The sequence below is a fragment of the Balaenoptera physalus genome, assembly GCF_965194825.1.
Source record: "Balaenoptera physalus genome assembly, chromosome: 15".
Lineage (NCBI taxonomy): Eukaryota > Metazoa > Chordata > Mammalia > Artiodactyla > Balaenopteridae > Balaenoptera > Balaenoptera physalus.
The window spans coordinates 3060447-3080073 of record NC_138894.1 but is presented as its reverse complement, the minus strand read 5'-3'; positions in this window follow the sequence as shown (position 1 = coordinate 3080073).

Sequence of the window (19627 nt, the reverse complement as noted above, 5' to 3'; positions counted from 1 at the left end):
TGCAGGTTGTCTTTCTGTTCCATTCCTTCCAGAGGTGGCTGACCCCTTGGCTGCAAGCACAGACGCCCTTATCAGAATTCCTGCAATGAGGCATCTCCCCCCGTGATGCAGGCTTTCTCTCCTACCTGACTGCTAGATGCGTTTGTCTTTCCTTGTCTAAAAGATTCATCTCTGTTTGATTTGATAGAGTTTGATGCATGAATTAATGAGTTACAAGCCAAAGGGATAAGGTTAGGCCATTTATTCTATATTGTAATGACCACTGATTGGGTGCTTTCTGTATGCATAACCATACTGAAGAAGTACGTTTATTGTTTTTTTAATATTTTATACATTAGTTAGAAGTTTGCAAAGAAAGGTAGGAAATTTTCTTTACTTCAGGCTATTAAATGGAATGTGCAGTGTGATAAATCTCTGCTTTACTATCGCAAAACAAAGGCTCCTGAATTTCCCCAAGACCAGGTCGAGCTTCAGTCACTGAACAAAAAATAGCAAGATTCAGTACAATGATCACTTTTATATTCTTTTGGAAAGACCAAGTCCTCATCATTGCATATATAGAGTGTAACCATGAGTGATCACGCCCTGGGGAAATGAATCACCCAACCAGACGAACAGGAAATTGATGACTAAAATCAGAAATTAAAGTTAAATTTCATAATTATCCACGTCATCTTTGTGGTCTCAGTCTCATCGGAGGGGTACAGCAGGAGGACCAAGATGCTTGGGGTGCGGGGTCAGCGGCCCTGAGCAAGGTATACACACCTGAGACGTTCCTGACACTTGCCTTTGCCGTTTCTAGGCTTCCGACAGTTAATCTCTCTGTATTTCCAAAATCATCTGAGAGACGCTCCATTAATTGCCTCACAACCTGTCTTATATTTGTCATGTTTTTGCAGAAATTAGAACGATGCTTTAATTTGGGAGCTTTTAACATTTTTGTTTAAAATTCTCAGAGTGTCTGATGAAAGCACACAAGCCACATCCTCCCCCAACGTGTCTGGGTCCCTTGGAGAGAGCTTCTGGATGCCGGGCCTCCTCTGTGGACCCATCTCAGCTCTTTCAATAGGCTGTGGCAAAATACCGTTTATCACTGGTAGATAACCCATAAAATAAACCACTGGCGCATTCAAACTTCAATAATTTATCGGTTTAAGCTGAGATTCTCTCTCCTTTTTTTCAAGGTGAATAAAGCTAACGAGAAACATTTGAAGAGTGATGTCTCATTTTTAATATTGGCAACTTATCACTGATAACACAGTGGTGAATGCGGTTAGTTTATGAGTAAAATCAATGCAGCTGATTGTAATATTTCTGGTTTTTTAATGCATTTCCCCAGTTTGCTCTAACATCAGAAGCACACTCAGGAAGCAGAGAGTCAGGATGTAACTTTGGCCGATGCTTTGAACACAGGACCATTAGCTCCTATGTAACTAGACTGTACCTTGTCCGGGGACCCGTGCTTTAACAGTTTCCATGCCTTATTTCATTCTAATCTAATAACAATCCTATGAGCGGGTACTACAAATGCACTGCCCCTCTCATGTAGCTGTCTGATCCTTGTTTGTTGACTAAATTAATTTCTCAGGGACTTCCCTGGTGGCGCAGCGGTTGAGAATCTGCCTGCCAATGCAGGGGACACGGGTTCGAGCCCTGGTCTGGGAGGATCCCACATGCCGCGGAGCAACTGGGCCCGTGAGCCACAGCTACTGAGCCTGCGCGTCTGGAGCCTGTGCTCCGCAACAAGAGAGGCCGCGATAGTGAGAGGCCTGCGCACCGCGATGAAGAGTGGCCCCCGCTTGCCACAACTAGAGAAAGCCCTCGCACAGAAACGAAGACCCAACACAGCCAAAAATAAATATAAATTTAAAAAAAATTAATTTCCCAAATAAAACGAGGCTTAGATAGTTGAAGTAATTTATTAAAAGCCAACCAACTTCTGAGTGCTAGAACTGAGTCTGAATCCTGATGCAAGCCTGAGCCCCTGGGCCATGCCTCTCTTGTAACTAGATGGAGATGGACTGCCTCACCTTATGCTTTCAGAGCTCTGCTTCCCTGGGCCTTTCCTGTTGTCTGTGTCTTTTGATAGTCAGAGAGATCAGCTCAGATGTGGGCCCCTGAGGTGGGGAAGCTGAGCGATCATCCGGAGCTGGGGTGATGCACACAGTAGAATGAGTGGGGAAGGCCCTGCAGCTTCGTGGGGAGGTGAGGTTCCCACAGTGGCATCCACGCTGCTTGTAGCTCTGACAGAACAAGACAGATAAGAACAATGGCCAAGAAACGTCCTGCTTCCTCTGGCTCATAGATCTCGGTGGTCATGAGTCTTTTGATTTTCATGCAGTCAAGCTTTCCTTATGACCACATTCACCGTCCTGGCTTCAAACTTCATGCTAATAACTCCCAAATCCGAGTCCCCAGGTGGCTCTCTTGAGGTACAGACCTATTTCTAAACGTGTAAGAGGTGATGAGAGATATTTCTTATCTGAGTGACCTGTAGTCATTGTAACTCATCCTGTCCCCAGGTTGGTGTCCATCTAACATTCACTGGTCCACCCATGCTTCCAAGATAAAACCTCACGTTCATTCTTCATCAAGTCTCCACTCATCCAAACAGTTGCCAAGTCGCTCTTATGTCACCTTCTAATGCTCGCAGTCTGCGTGTCTGGGTTACTGACTAGTTCAGGCCGTCTTCATCCCCTGCACATCCACGCAAGGCTCCTCCTCATACATGGGTCATGAGATGCCCTCTTCCTGCTCAGCTTCCTTCTACGATCTTCCTGAAACTCTCTGACCATGCTGAAGACTGTCTGAAGGACTTCTGGGCTCCAAGTTTCCCAAGGAACAGAGTTCAAGCCGTTAGCCCAAGATTCCTCATGGTGGGTCTCAACACACCTCACCAACTTTAAACCTGCTCCCAAATTTATGCACCCGACCTGGGATTGCTCTGTATTCGTGTAGTCACCTCTCTATTGCCCTTTGTGTCTTTGTGTTTTAGCCTTTGCCATTTCTTCTCCTCCCCTGAAGATCCAGCTCCAAAGGCATCTTCTCAGTGGAACTTTCTTCAACTTCTCTATTTAAGCATTCTTTCTTCTCTTTCCCAAAAGTCCTTTTAGCATATTTTCAAAATTACTTATTTTATTAGAGCGCTCTATGGGTTTGTTTCTCTTTTGTTGTTTTTTCTTCATGGCTATGTTTCTTGCCATGCCTAAACATTTTTGATTGAATGCTGGACATTTAATGCAAGTTGCAGAGGCTCTGATGATGGTATTTCACTCCAGAGAGGATGCTTCTGTCACCTGGAAAGCAGATAGATGAGGGGTAGATTATCTTACCCCAAACAGGAACTGGGCTGACTGAGGCCACAGCTACCCCACGTTCCTCCACATGCTCTCCAGAGGTTCCAACCCTGATCCTCAGGTGTCTTTGGTGGGGCTTGTCTCAGTTTACAGAGACCGTATAAAACTTCATTCCACCCATCAGCCGTTTCTGCCTGTTTTGCTATTGTTGGTTTTAATTCTCTTGCCCTTTGCATTTCCAGATTTCAGCAAACGTCTCAAGGGGAACAAATTTAAGCGCAGGATCGCTTCCCTGCACCTGCTTCATCACCTGGATTTGACGATCCAAGTTTTGCTTGACTTGACAGTCTTAAATCCTCAGATCTCAAACGTGTCTGTCTTGCATCATGAGATCACTAAAAGTTCTACTGGTTTCTTTTCTTCCCACTGGTGGCCATGTGCCAGGCCCTCTGCCTTCACGCTCAGACTCCCAACCTCATACCAAAAGTGAGAGACACAAGAGCAGCTGCAGAATTTAGGCTCACCTTTCTGAAGTCCCTTCTCACAGGGACCTTGGCCACCTCCCCCCGGTCACCACGGCTAATCATCAACATCTTCAAACAGATTTTCTTCTTTCTTTTTCAGTAATGTGACCAGTTTTTCTTGTTGTTCCTGGTGGGAGTGTTGGTCTGCTGCAACTAGTTCATCACAGCAGAAATGGAAACTGAAGTCAATTCCTTTAAGCTACAGTATTTCACATCACAATGTGCTATATTATATGCCACTTTCGAAAGAGTCTCCTACTTGGTTTTACAGACTGAAGTTCTCTCTTCATGAATCTGTAATGGATGGCTGCTAAGAAACTAGGAGAATGGTCAAAACTACGTAGGCCTTTATGCTGTATTATATTTTATATTAACCGGGAAGTCTTTTTGCTTGCACACCGGGCTGAATTTCCCAGAAGTCGCAGAGATGAGGCAAGCAAATAAACCTACTGAAATTCTGTTTGTACACCTAAATCTACTGTACAGCACAGACAGAAGCATATTCATGTCTAGCAAAATTTTATAACAAGCACATACATTCATACCCGCATATGTAGAGCACTGGAAATATAATTCGAATAGTACAAAATTGTGGTATGGATATAATTATTGGAATTCAACATTAAAATTCATCATTCAAATGAGACAACAGTCTAATTATCCAGTCTAAATCTCCGCTCATTACACTAGCTTAAAGGAAGCAATATCTGTTTTTCTAGGATAAAATTCAGAAGACCTGGTTTTCTGTCCTTATTATTTGACCCTAAGCAAGTAGAATTTTCCCTAGGTCCATTTTCTCCTTTAAAAGGGGCCAGTATTATTTATGTTATCCTTGTCTGTGGCTGTTTAAAGAAGAAAATTACGTCATAGATATAAAAATACTATGAAAAGTTAAATGCATCTAAAATTATGTGTTATTATTAGCTTTAAAAAGTTTTAAGGGATTAGCAATACATGAATAGAGAAATTCAACAAGCTCACACCTGGGCATCTGACTCAGGAAATGGCCATTTTAGAAAAAGTGAGCTGGAGTGTACAAAGCAAAAGCAGGTCCCAGGAGCTCAGTCTTGATGTTGGGTAGGCGGTCATGCACACGTTCTGATTTCAGAGAGGCCGGGGTCATTTCTGCTTCTCCATCCACGGTCCCCTTCCCCTCCTGTTGCTCCCAACCTCTTCCAAGTGCGCACACACACACACACACACACTCAGCGCTTGCCCTACTCTAGGGTCTAAGCCTAAAGCTGCATCATGACATCACTAACTCCATGGGGATAAACACTCTTGGGAACAACAACATTTTCAAGCCGTTGCCGTCATGTCTCTTCTTATGAGCAAGGCTTGCGTTCTTCCCCAAGATCAGTGTTTGTCATGGGAGGATCCGAAGGGCCCGAGAGCTCTGGGCTCCCAGGAGGGACAGGCTGAAGCTGGATGTGAAGAGGAAGAGAAAAAAGGGCTCCACAGGAGATACGGAAATAACATCAGCTCGGGCCTGGCCCCAACCGCACGTGGTGGGGAGGAGAGCAGGGCAAACGCACCTGGCCTGCTGCCGCCCTGCCTGCAAGGTCATGGCGAAATGGAGGTCAGCCGCTCTTCGTGGCATACGTGCTCTCTGCCAGCTTCTCTGCTGAGTGCTTTGTACACACGTCACTTCATTTGATGTTTATAAGAACATATGATCTTTCTTATACCATACATTATGGGCTGAATCGTGTCCCCTCAATTCTTATGTTGAGGTCCTAACCCCCAGTATCTCAGAATGTGACTGTGTTTGGAGACGGAATCTTTAAAGAGGTGATTGAGTTAAAATTAAATTCACTAAATGGGCCCTAATCCGATACGACTGGCATCTTTATAAGAAGAGGAGACGGGGTCTCGGACGCCCTCAGAGGGAAGACCGAGGGAGGACGCTGGGAAAGGCAGCCAAGGAGACAGGCGTCCAGAGGGACCGGCCCTGCTCACACCTTCATCTTGGACTTCAGCCTCCAGGGCTGTGGGAAATACATTTCTGTTGTTTTAGCTGCCCATTTGGTGGTACTGTGTTATGGCAGCCCTAGCAAACTAGCGCACCACAGTGTACAGCAGGAAATTGGCTCCGTTCTGGAGAAAGAGAAAGATGCGGTCACCACTGTCTCTTTAGGTCTTTTCTGGCACTACGTACAAATATTGAAAACATACCTCTTCACTTTACTGTCAATTTTTAATAGACACTTCTACTCAAGCTTTACAGTGAAAAGAAACTACAGTTTTTTTTTCATCCCATTCCTTTATGCATGCTTTGTAAACTGGCTTGATTTTTATTGCTACTCCTTCTTCTTTTAATTTAATCCTCTAACTTAGAAATCAATAAAGTTCACAGGGGAATCTTCTTAGTCCTCCTCTAATCATTACTGTAAAAACTGGCCTTGCATTTAAGATTTGTTTTATTTTGATTTACCTAGTGTTCTCTTAATTTTACTCTAAGAGAAATTCAGCAACAATAGTAATGGTGATAGAAAAGAATATTTTGGAATAGCCATTCATCAGGTAAAGAACTTAAAATATATGGCTTCATTTTTAATTAAAATACATTTTTAGAGCAGTTTTAGATTTACAGGAAAATTGTGAAGGTGGTACAGAAGGTTTCCATATATCCACACCCACTTTCCCCTATTATTAAATTTTACATTGTGGTGGACATTTGTTACAAATAATGAACCGATATTGATCCATTATTATTAGCTAAAGCCCATACTCTTTCTGAATATCCTTCATTTTTCCCTAATGCTCTTTTTCTGTCCCAGGATCCATCCAGGATCTCATTTAGTCATCCTGTCTCCACGGGTTCCTCTGGGTTTTGACAGTTTCTCAGACTCTCCATGCTTTTGAGGACTTGACAGTTTTGAGAGTGCTGGTCAGGTGTTTTTGGAGAAGGTCCCTCACCTGGAATTTGCCCAGTGTTTTCCTCGTGATTAGCCTGGGGCTGTGTGTCTTTAGGGGGATGGCCAGGAGGTCTTCTCAGCATCTCGTATGGAGGGTGCAACTGTCAACACGACCTACCACTGCTGGTGCGGGCCTGGATTGCCTGGCAGAGGTCCTGTCTCTTCACAGAGAGTTGAAGTGGCCCAAGTTTTCACAGCTGGTGAGGAGTGGAGAGGAAATTTCAGGTCAGATTTGTATTTTCTAATTTTAAGTTTAATATTCTCTTAAAAAGGTAAACAGTACCTTTTTAGAAAACAAACTCAAATACACGCTTACTAAGGAAGGGAGGGCTGGAGGTGGAGGCATACTGTTCTGAGAGAAGGAGCCCTACCCCAAAGCCCCTGGAATAACGCATATCAGGTCATCTGTGCCGCATCTCCGGGTGGGATCGTCACACAACCGCGGCTGGGGGATTTGTGTCGGAGGGCTGTGGTTTCCCAACGTCTCTGTGTCAAGTGAGGGTCTGAGGTTGTAAGTAGGGAACGTGAGCTTTTAAGGCAAATGAACTATTTGTCTTTCCCTGATTTAAGAGGGTTTTCCAGAGAACCAGAACCAATGGGGCATATATAAATATATGATCTCTCTCTATCTCTTTCTCTCTCTCTATATATAAAGAGATTACATAGGTAAAGGTATATGAGATTTGTTCCTCATAAGGAATTGGCTCCTGCACTCATGGGGTCTGGGAGCCCCCCACCTGCAGGCTGGAGACCTAGGAGAGATGATGGTGCAGGTGAAGCCCAAAGGCTGTCCGCTGGAGGATTCCATCTCACTGGGAGAGGCAGGATTTTTGTTCTATTCTGGCCTTCCACTGATTGGGTGAGACCCATTCACATATGGAAGGCACTCTGCTTTACCCCAAATTCCCCAATTTAAATGTTGATCTCATCCCTCCACGCCCTCCAAGTGGACAATTAAATTCACCACCGCACTTGAGGCAGCTGAGCTCTCGCCTAAGAATGGAAAAAAATTAGGATAAAGGATGCTTCTTATGAATTCTGCGAAAATAGACCCCATTTCAGTAGTGTTAGTGCACCGTAAACCCAGCTGATCTAAGGACCCCACAAAAGTTTGGGTCAGCGTTGGCTACACTCAGACACCTATGTGAAGGAAAAAAGCGATTTTCAAAGAAATGAGCAACTTCCCTGTCGTGGAAACTTCTCTAAATGTCCCTCTACAGTGAATGGATAAACAAGATGTGGTATATATACACAATGGGATATTACTCAGCCATAAAAAAGAATAAAATAATGCCATTTGCAGCAAAATGGATGGACCTAGAGATTATCATACTAAGTGAAGTAGGTCAGAAAGAGAAAGACAAATACCGTATGATATCACCTTAAATGTAAAATCTAAAATATGACACAAATGAACCTATCTACAAAACAGAAACAGACTCACAGACATAGAGAACAGACCTGTGGTTGCCAAGGGGGAGGGGGGTGGGAGAGGGATGGAGTGGGAATTTGGGGTTAGCGGATGCAAACTATTCTATATAGGATGGATAAACAACAAGGTCCTACTGCAGAGCACAGGGAACTATATTCAGTATCCTATAATAAACTATAATGGAAAAGAATATAAAAGAAGAATGTATATATATAGGTATAACTGAATCACTTTGCTGTACAGCAGAAATTAACACAACATTGTAAATCAACTATACTTCAAGAAAAAAAGAATTAAAAAAAAGAAATGAACAGCTTTCCCATTGTGTCTAAGCAGCTGTGCTTTCTCTTCTTAGCAGACAAGGGGATAATTTACTAAACAAAATATGTAGAGACATCGAGACATCCATGCTTCACAAGGTGAAGCTTTATTGCAGTGACAACTTTATTGCTTTTTCCCCTCACCCTGAGATGAGTTTCCTGGGGATGAGGGGTGGTACCCTCCGCTCACCAGCTGCCATGTGGTCTCATGCGCCAGCGATAATCAAGGTCTGAGACTGATGGTGACAGAGTCTGCACATGACGTACTCGTTGGAGGACTGCTGAAAATATTATCCAGATTTCCCCACGACTTGGGGTGAGGCTGATAACCCGGTTTGCTCAGAGGCAGTCTGGGCTCTGGGGGGGTTAAAGTTCATGGTTTTTGAATGAAGGAGATTATCAGACTCAGTTACATCCCGATATCTTTCCTGGACGGAGCCAGAAGCTGGCTGGGCTCAAAGTGGGAGTCGCAGCTCAGAATCTCCGGGGCCTTTTTCAGCTTCCAGGATAACAGCATGGCTTAGCATTGGCAATTGGCTTTATTGATTATTATTTTGATTTTTATATTAATAACATTTTATATTAATAACATTTTATTAGTAACATTTTATATTAATAACATTTCCAAACCTGCACGAAAGTAGAGGATAATTTAGTGAAGGTACCTGTCACCTGCTTCCATGATTCATTTTGCTAATCTTGTGTCATTTATAACCCCTCTCTCACTCTTCCCCTCCCCCAATACCCCCTGAAGCATTTGGCAGCAGATCTCAGACATAACATCACTGTATTTATAAATACTTCAGTATGTTTCTTTAACAGATGATATTTTAAAACGTCACCATAATAACATTTTCACAACCAACAGAACCGAAAATAATTCCTTGGTATTATCATACACCCAGTGTGGGTACAAATCTCTAATTTCCTCAGAAATGTCTTTTTGGATATGGTTTGTTTGAATTAGGGCCCCAAAGGCTTCGACATAGTAGCCTTGGTTGGCATGCTTCTTACAGCCTTTTTTCTGTATTAGCTTTCGCTCCATCTTTTCCCTCACAGACCACCTACCAGCTCCTGGGAAGCGGAGGATTTACACAGAGGAGAACTGACTAGGTCCTGCGCTGGTGAGGGGGTCTTCAAGGTGCAGTAACTGGTGCTGAGTGATCAGATCTAGAGCCTTGATTAGAAGAAGGCGCTTTCTTCATGTTTCTGGCATGAGCACATCTCAGATGGTCTTGTCTACACCCCACTGCATAACAACGGGGGCACTTGATACCCCACTGTCCTGCCTTCACGGAAGTGTGTTTGCACCTTGGGTTCAAATGTTGTCCGCCTGCTTCAGGGTCCTAGGGCCGCCTTTTAGTGTCTCCTTCAAGGGTTTTTACAACCATCGAGGACCAGAGCCTGGATCCATTGTCTCATTAGTGATATTCTAATCCTGTCACTTCTTCTTTATTTAAGAATTAGAGTTCTCCCTAGAAAGAATGTTCCACTATTCAGTGGTACAGATGATCTTATTTGCAAGGCAGAAATAGAGACACAGACGTAGACAACAAACATATGGTTACCAAGGGGGAAAGGGGTGGGTGGGATGAATTGGGAGATTGGGATTGACATATACACGCTACTATATATAAAATAGATAACTAATAATAACCTGCTGTATAGCACAGGGAACTCTACTCAATACTCTGTAATGACCTATATGGGAAAAGAATCTAAAAAACAGTGGATATATGTATAACTGATTCACTTTGCTGTACCCCTGAAACTAACACAACATTGTAAATCAACTCTACTCCAATAAACAAAAGAAAAAAGAAAAAAAAAAAGAATGTTCCACTGTCAACTGTGTGGATACTTGAAATATGTTTGCATGGAAAATGAAGACTATGGGCTTGATTCTTTTCCTATATGTATCGATTTTCAAAATAATAATCTGATGCCTTAGCAATTTCGGAGAATGACCAATACCAGTGATCTCCTTTTTAGAGCATTACAAATGCATGGGGTTGTATGGATTTGATATGTTTTATTTCATTGCAATTCTAAAACTTTTATTATTTTTAATTTTATGCTCAGACCAGCTCGTCTTGATTGTGGGCACCCCGCCAGCTGAGTCCTGGACAAAATCCCCATGGTCATGGGCAGCCCTCTTGCTTTCTGGCCACACGAGATGTTTGGACTTACTTGAATATGTCCTTTCTGGGATTTGGGGCATTGTTCCTTTCAGTGGGAAATCGTCCTCAGAGGCCACTTTTGTGTACAAGGTGTGCTAATTGCTATTAGATCGTCATTATGTCTACTTGGCCTTTACAGTGGCCAGAGCTAGGAAATACGTCTCTTTTATAAGAACAAGAAACATAAATTATAAGCCCATAGTAACATTTCTACAATTCAAATTAAAGATGATAGAATTTTTAAGTCAGACAGAGAAAGATAAATATCATGTGATATTGCTTATATGTGGAATCTAAAAAAATGGTACAAATGAACTTATTTACAAAACAGAAAGAGAGTTACAGATGTAGAAAACAAACTATGGTTACCAAAGGGGGAAAGCGGGGGGAGGTGAGGGATAAATTGGGAGACTGGAATTGACATATACACACTACTATATATAAAATAGATAACTAATAAGAACCTCCTGTATAGCACAGGGAACTCTACTCAATACTCTCTAATGACTTACATGGGAAAAGAATCTAAAAAAGAGTGGATATATGTATATGTATAACTGATACACTTTGCTGTACACCTGAAAGTAGCACAACATTGTAAATCAACTATACTCTAATAAAAATTTTTAAAAAATAAAAATAAAAATGATAGAATTTTTATCTGTTATTGATTTTTACATTTATACCTCTTTTCTCTTACCCTAGAAATCTTTGTTTTTAACTATAGTAACATAACTGCTTATTTGCTTAATAATTGAAAAAATTATTTGCATCATTAAATATTTGCTCATATGTATCAATTTCAAAATAAATCATTATTATTAGTGACTATAATTGCTAAATGTATTTGAAATTTCTCTGTGTGTGTTTTGTCCTTAGAGTATATTCCAGTAAAATTACTGTATTTCAGAGTCACTGAAAATATTTCTTTTCTTTATGGTTGGGTCACTAACCTGATATACAGTTAGGGTCATTTGTTTCGCTTAATTTTCAAATTTTAACTTTATTTACATTTTGGCCTGGGGTAGCGGCGGGACAAGGCGGGCCCAGGCAGGCACTTCCCAGGCCGCCTGGGTCAGCAGGCCCCGCTGTGTCTGAGGGGTCTCCTGGCGCATGTGGTTCCCGAGTTCCCTCCGGGAATAACACCGGCTTTACCTCCTGGCTCCCCTGCAGGATCCCCTGGGGTGCACAAGGCAAGGCTGGGGAGAGGCCCTCCGTGTGCATTCACTGCTTTCCTTTACCACCACACGCAGCCCGTGGTAAACCCACTCTAAATGGCACTTCAGGTCGGCTCCTAAGGCGGCTCGTAAGTGTCCTTCCAAATCCAGGTCAGATGGAAATCCCAAGGTTTTCCACGGCACTGGACCTTTAACGATCTGCCTGAATCGGGGTCCCCCAGCACTGCCACCCTCCCCGATGGTCCCTCATCTCCCAGCACCTGGTCAACGCCAACCGAAGTCCCTTCAGAATTTGTGCTCCATCCTGGACACAGCCCGCGGCCTGGGTACCGGTTGGTTTTGCCCTTCCTACTCCTTTGCTGAGGGTCATAGCGTGGCCAACACTGCCCTTTTGTCTCATCCTCGCCCCGGTGAGGGATGCTGGCCTTGGGGGACGTTTGCTCGCCAGAAGGTGGCAGGAGTATGAAGAACAGGCTGGTGTTTATCACCCCCTTCTCACCTGTCCCCCACCGTGCTCTGTCTGGAGAGCTCAGGTTGCTCTATTTTGTCGCTCGATATAAAGTTATAAATTCAGCCCAGTCTCAGGGCTGCCGGGGTTTCTCTCAGAGGCCCAGGGCATCAGTGTGCTGCTGCGTGGCCTTCTCTGGGCACCTGAATTGGCCTTGCAAACACCTTACAGGGCTGGACACAGAGGGAGGTGACACAGAGGTTGCTATTAAAGCCCTTTTATTGCCCCAAATTCAGAATTGCTTATGTATATTTGCCAAACATAGAAATCTTGGGTGATAAATTGTTCTTTAAATGTTCAAACTCTGCATGAATCCTATCGCAGGAGAATAACTTTGCTGGCTGAGTGGTCGCCAGCTTAGACTAAGGATCGCTTGACTTGGCCCTCAGGCAGGAGACATTTATCATCCTTATCTTTAGACCCTCTCCCTCCTACCCCAGCTCAGAAACATATTTCAGCAAAGAGCTGTCCAAGTAAATGGATGACGTTTCTCTGTGTTAAATTTATGGCTCAATTACAATCAATCTTATGCTATCAGCTTTCAGGGTCTGTACATAATGAATATAAACAAAGTAGAGAACCATCATTTCTTATGCCACTTTGTTACATGCTGGAAAAAAATGAAATTGATGCCTCCTTTATAAGTAATTTGTTCCAGCATACGATCTTAAAATGTCCAGTTAGCATAATGGGAGAGATAACAATTCCTATGGGTATAGTTTATTCCAGTTGTGTAAGTTTGTAAGCGACATTCACCTTACTGAAATTAACAACTCAGATCATTGCTTTTTCTCTACCCAACATTCCTCGCATGTTACTTGGGTTGGGGGAACTGAACCTGCAGAGGTAAGCTTCTAAAGCTTCCACCTGCAGTATGGAAGGTGTGGTGGCCAGGTGAGCTGTGCCATTTAAAGCCATCCAGCACAAAGTGACTCCCTGATGTAGGGTTGCTTTCCCCTCCTGAACCGTTTGGCTTGGCCGCTAAGTCTTGCTACATAGCTATCATGACAAATCACTAAAGCCAAGTCTTGTAAGTGATTTGCCTTTTTTTTTTTTTTTTTTTTTTTTGATATATCCTTTTTTTTTTTTTTTTTTTTTTTTTAATTTTTTATTTATTTATTTATTTATTTATGGCTGTGTTGGGTCCTCGTTTCTGTGCGAGGGCTTTCCCTGGTTGTGGCAAGCGGGGGCCACTCCTCATCGCGGTGCGCGGGCCTCTCACCATCGCGGCCTCTCTTGCCGCGGAGCACAGGCTCCAGACGCGCAAGCCCAGCAACCGTGGCTCACGGGCCCAGTCGCTCCACGGCATGTGGGATCCTCCCAGACCAGGGCCCGAACCCGTGTCCACTGCATTGGCAGGCAGACTCTCAACCACTGCGCCACCAGGGAAGCCCTGATTTGCCTTTTAAACCAAAAGAATATTTTGATTAAACCAGTTGAACACATTTCTTGTATTATAACAAGGCCATTCATTTAAAACAAAATGGTTCGCATGGAATGACTTGCTGGCATTTTGATACTTAGCATTCCAGACCCATAAGCACAGCTGTTTACCATTTCTCGTCTAAGGCATTAGGTGTGCTACAGATATCAGACCCTAATTTCTCCACTGAAAACTTTATTAAGCATCCTTTTGTTTGGTCAGATAGACATCTGTGTTTCCGGACTAATGTATGAGGCATTTTAAAATCCTAGAGACACATTGAGCTGCTTTGCAGAAATTTCAATATGTACCCAAAGGATTATCACAGATCTATAGAGGGTATTACTATGTATATTCGTTCCTTGCCCCGCAAAAGACTGAGCCTTTCAGCAAATCTTCATGGAAAACAGCAGAGCTCCTGTATTTCGGCAATGCTGAGGATTGTTTGATAATAGGTGTCACCTTGGCACTTCACTCCAAGAGTTTTTGAAATGTATTTCCTCCTGAATTTCAATGGCTCGAATATGGATATGCAGTGTGACTGTATTTATGCTACTTGAAAGAACAACAGAATATTTAATGGCATACACAAACACTTTAGGGTTAGCTCAAATATAGAAAAATGAAAGTCAAATGCAAAACCAGCATCCAACTGTAACCTGTGATGTGTTAACGTCCCTAATATGTAAAGCATGCATATGCATTAGGAAAATAATGCACCTCCTCCTTAGAAAAGGTCAGGTAAAGCCTGAACAGTAGTTTATGAAACAAATGCAGGTAGGCAGGAAACCCACAACATGTCAGCCTTGTTAGAAACCGGAAAAGGCTGATTAAACAATGAGAATGAAGTGTTTCCTTGTAAGATCCGAAGAGGAACAGGAAGGGCAAGACCACTATGGGGAGAGCGTGGGAAGACACTTCCTTATCATCACCTCTGGAGGGTGGAGCCCAGGGTCCCAGAGACAGCGGGTGCAGGAGGCTCTACGTTAGTGAGCGGTCCCTTGATACATCAATTAAACAAGGTCACACAAAGACATATATGTGCGTGTGTGTTTATATCACAGTGATTTTGAGAGAAGGAGTAAATGAAAAGCTAAATCTCTAATGATAGGATATTGGTGAGAAAATTACAGCACAGTCATATACTAGGGTAATAGGCAGCTACTAAATGAACTTATTGAAATCTATTTATTGGCATGAAAAGATGCTGATTGCACATTTTACTGGGAAAAACTGATATAGCTCTGCAGCACAAACTACTTTTAAATGAATTGTAACATCAAGGATATTAAAGTGCACGCCATGTCAACAGCAGCTCAAGGATGGCTTTTTTTCTCTCCGTTTGGCTTATCTGTATCATCTCTCTTTCCTTTTCTCTCTTCCTTTAGTAAACAAATATAACTTTTGCGATATAAAAATAAAAGTTACCTATTTTAAAAATAGAACGCATGCATCTAAATGAGCATTATCTCTTGCTGTCACATTGGGGAACTATAAAAACCTAATGATTTGGTATAAAACTTTACTTTTGTGCCTCTTCACTAGAATCATTTTCTATACTGAAAAAGCATCCATCTTCATCTGTCTTGCTAAGATGGCATCTTTAGTATTTCTTGCTCCCTGTGTTTTCTTGCAAGAAGACCTCACCCCTGGAGTAACCTGTCGCTAAGGCTGAAAAGAACTGAAAACATCTTTGTAACCTGATTTTTTATTTATTTTTGGCTGCGTTGGGTCTTCGTTGCTGCGCACGGACTTTCTCTGGTTGCGGCGAGCTGGGGCTGCTCTTCGTTGTGGTGCGCGGGCTTCTCATTGCGGTGGCTTCTCTTGTTGGGGATCACGGGCTCTAGTCGCGTGGGCTTCAGTAGTTGTGGCTCGCAGGCTCTAGAGCACAGGCTCAGTAGTTGTGGCACACGGGTTTAGTTACTCCACGTCATGTGGGATCTTCCCGGACCAGGGCTCGAACCCATGTCTCCTGCATTGGCAGGCGATTCTTAACCATTGTGCCACCAGGGAAGCCCTGTAACCTGATTAAGAATGATAAGTTGCAGTGGTGAAAACCATCTACAAGATTCCTTTGATGATATCTACATATGTTTTCAAGGTCGTATATTTTTTTCATAAATGAGAGTGTACAAATGTTATGACTTTGTTAAATTAACATTTTTTTAAGTGGAGCCCTGGGGTACTGGATGGTGAACAAAAAGACCATTGAAATAGGGGACTGAGGTAGACCCAGCATACCTCAAGGGACCATGCGGGGAGGTCTAGGCAGGTTCAGACAGAGACAGAGGCGGGACCAGGACATATGCCTTTATTGGGGTCCAGGGATAGAGTGTTTTGTAGTTTCTGGGCTGAGGCCGATGGGTCAGTTCAAACCAAAAATCTCAGGGGTTTTGGTCAGCTCTGTGGGAGTCTTATCTAAGGGGCTCAGAAGGGGAGGACGCTGTGATCAGGGGAGCGAACGCTCCACAAAGGGCGGCTGGGGAGTCATGTCAGGAATGTACATCTGCTCGTGACCCTGTGGGCTGTCATCTAGGGGACGTGCTGGCACCAGAGGCTGGTGTCCGTCTGAGGCCCCCAAGGGCCGCGTGGCTACACAGAACAGCTGCCGAGGTAGCAGCACCACGGAGCAGCTGAGCTAAACTCTCAACCACAGCCATTTAAGGTGCATGTTCAAAGTTAAAGAAAATACAAAGGAAGTGTGGAAAAAATGGCTGCACAGGGGAACCCAGCTTCCCTGTCCCCCGCAAAGACCAATGACTGGACAGCCATCTACTGACCAAAACAGCCCTGGGCACCTCTGGAGTCCGTATAGGAGTTTTAGCAACACCGCAGAACAAGAACCTGAGACGATCACACAGGAAAGAAAGCAAGACAGCTTCTCTGTGCTGCACTTGTCTCCCCCAGCAAGCAACTCTCAGGGCCAAGAAGGATCTTCCCAGCCAGAAAGAGTTCCCCTCGCCGGGAAGGTGGGCGAACAGCTTGTCTCGCCCCGGGGCACTGGCCTCACCGGCTGGCAGAGCTGAGGTGCGTTGAGCCCAGGGCCAGGAACCAGGCGGAAAAGCAGAGGCTTTGTTAGCCGACAGGTAGCAGTAGCTACTGTGGTCCAGGCACCTGCTCTCAGCAGATCCCACCCCTGACTGGGCCAGCATAGCCCTGCTCGCCCTGCAGACCTCACAGCTTTTGCCCCAGAATGTCCACCTCTGCTGGGGCCAGCTCCCTGGCTCCTTCCCCACCCGCTGAGCCCAGGACCCTCAGGGCACCCATCCAAGGTCTGTGGCTCTACAAGTGTAAGACGCCAGCACCTGAGCCCCTCCCGACCCACCAGAGTCCAGAGCGACGCCCGCAGGCAGCTGGGGCTTCTGCAGCTGCACGAGTGCAAGACAGCAGCCCAGCCCCCATGGCTGACCGCCACCCATGTGCCCACACTGGGTACCAGCCCCTCCAGCTGCGCACCTGCACGCCAGCAGCCTGACGGCCCTCGTGGGCTCCACTGCAGCGCACGAGCATGGGGGAGAGCGTGCAGCTGGAGAGCGTGCGGACAGCCAGGGCCCTGCAGCTACTCGTGAGCTGGGCTCCGGCTCTGCCTCTGGCTGGGATCCCCTCTGGCTGGCACCGCCGTGCCCATCTGTATCCAGCCCCTCCAGCCGTGCACCTGCGCGCACCCAGCCCAGCCCCCATCCCTGGCCTCCACTGCGGTGTGCATGCCTCGGGGGGTGTGCACGCCTCGGGGGGTGTGCACGCAGAGGAGAGCACACCAACAGCCAGGACTTCTGAGCTGCCAGCAAGTCCAGAGTGGGGCCCAGCCCTTGCTGCCTGACCTGGAAGCCATCACCGTAAGCGTGTCTGCAACCGGCCCTGCCACTACGCAGATCCCTGCAGCAACGTACGTGCACGCCACTGGCTCCGCCGCCCCCTCTGTCTGCCCTGGTCCCAGCTGCCGACCTGATCCGGAGGCCCTGCGTAGACCCGCAGCAGTCCTTGCAGCCCCGTGAGTCTCCCACCGTGCTCCCAGGGACCACACAGTTGCTGAAGCTGTGGACCCCAGTGGCCTGGGTGGAAGAGACGTCAAGCTGCCCAGACTCAGTGACACCACGCACCTGCATCACGGGACCCAGGGTCACAGCATGATCGCACGTCCCCATCTGCGGGTGCAAGTCTTCCCCTACTTAAATCAATCCATAAAGTCTGGAAGATGTGAACACTGCAAATGTGCAGAAACATATGCGAGGCTGCAGGGATCATGAAGAATTAAACTGCCGGTAATGAGGAAAACACAGTTAGAGATCTCTAATCTGCTATTTGCATGTCTCTTGTCATGGTCTTTTTTTCTTTTTTGGCGGGGGGGGGAATGTCTGCTTCTTTAAAATTAATAAAATCCATGAGCAAATGACAGAGTGATCACATCCCGCAAGTGTATTTAAGCATCAAGTGTTTATTTTCTTAGGAGAGATTCAGGATGAGTCAGTTATTTGTTAAACACACAGAACTATGCTGCTACTTGTAGTCAAGGCAGAGAACTTTCAGCAAACTGACAAGTGATGCCATTTTGCAGTAAGAGAACCATCTGGGGTCCTAAGGAACATGCCTTAACTTTTCCTCTACTATTTGACTTAAAATAGTCTAACTGGAATTATCATAATGTGTGAGAATGTCATTTCAGAGCTTACTAGCTTTGTGACTGTAGAACCCGGTCTGCTCACTTCTGCACACCCTAGAGCATCCGAGCCTGAGGGTGGGAGCAGGGTGGTTCCCCAAAGATGGAGGAGGATTTCTCACCATGGGGACTAAGGGAGACGAAGACCCTGTCCTGGGAAGCTGATGGCATTTCAGGCATGTGTGGGTAAATCTGTCTGATGGAGACTGAGGATGTGACAATTGGGATAACAGCAGGTCCAGGGTTACAGTCTACACTGTCCGTCTATACACAGTGTGCACGGAAGTAAGATCACTGTGGTCACACACGTGATCCCTGAGATGTGACCAGGATAACTGAGCAGTTTCAACAGGGAAACCTGCTCAATCAGCTTCTTCTCATTGAGGGTCCAGAAAAATCAGTGTAGACTTTTGACCAAGGCTTCCTGGTTGATCCCAAAGAAAATTCGGGGGTTTGGAAGGGTAATGCTGAACATCTGGTTGTGCTGTGGTGCAGACCTTTTAAGGACACACCTTTATGACTGGTTGCAAGCTGGAGAATTGTGAAGCATGGAATCATGCAGAAGGACAGTGCCGAAGGTGTGGACGCACCTACATGTGTCTGAACACACATCACACTCACTGTCTCTGGGTAAACAACAGTGCAGTGGCCTGAAGAGAGGACGGCGAGGCGCAGGGTCTAAACCCCTGGTCGCTGGATGCTTCGGACACATCCCTGTGTCCAGAACGAGCTTTTATTAAAAGGGTCTGTACTCGCTGCCTTGGCCCTAACGTGACCATTGCCCTAAAGAAGTGGCTCCCTGGTTCACTGCGCAGATTTTACTGAGCTGCCGGGACCAGAAGCACCGCCAGGGCTGCAGCAGCCCTTTCACCAGTCCTTGTCACTTTGTCATCATGGGTCCTTACTTCCTCCATAAAAAATATGAAAACATCCTATTTTACAACTACAATGGTATAACGATGAATCTATTCCAGGCTGAATTCATTGTTATATACTCATTACTATGATATTTATTTTTATCTTCAGATTTCAAGATAAATTAAAATGAAAATATTCTGTGGCTCCTGAAAGTATAGATGGCCCTGGGCAGGGTGCCTCTGTGCCCGACGGGGCGGACGGGCTGCCGGCCCTGAGCACGGCGTTCCCGGGCACGACGCATGGGACGCGGCCTGTGTGCTCAGGGGTGAGTGG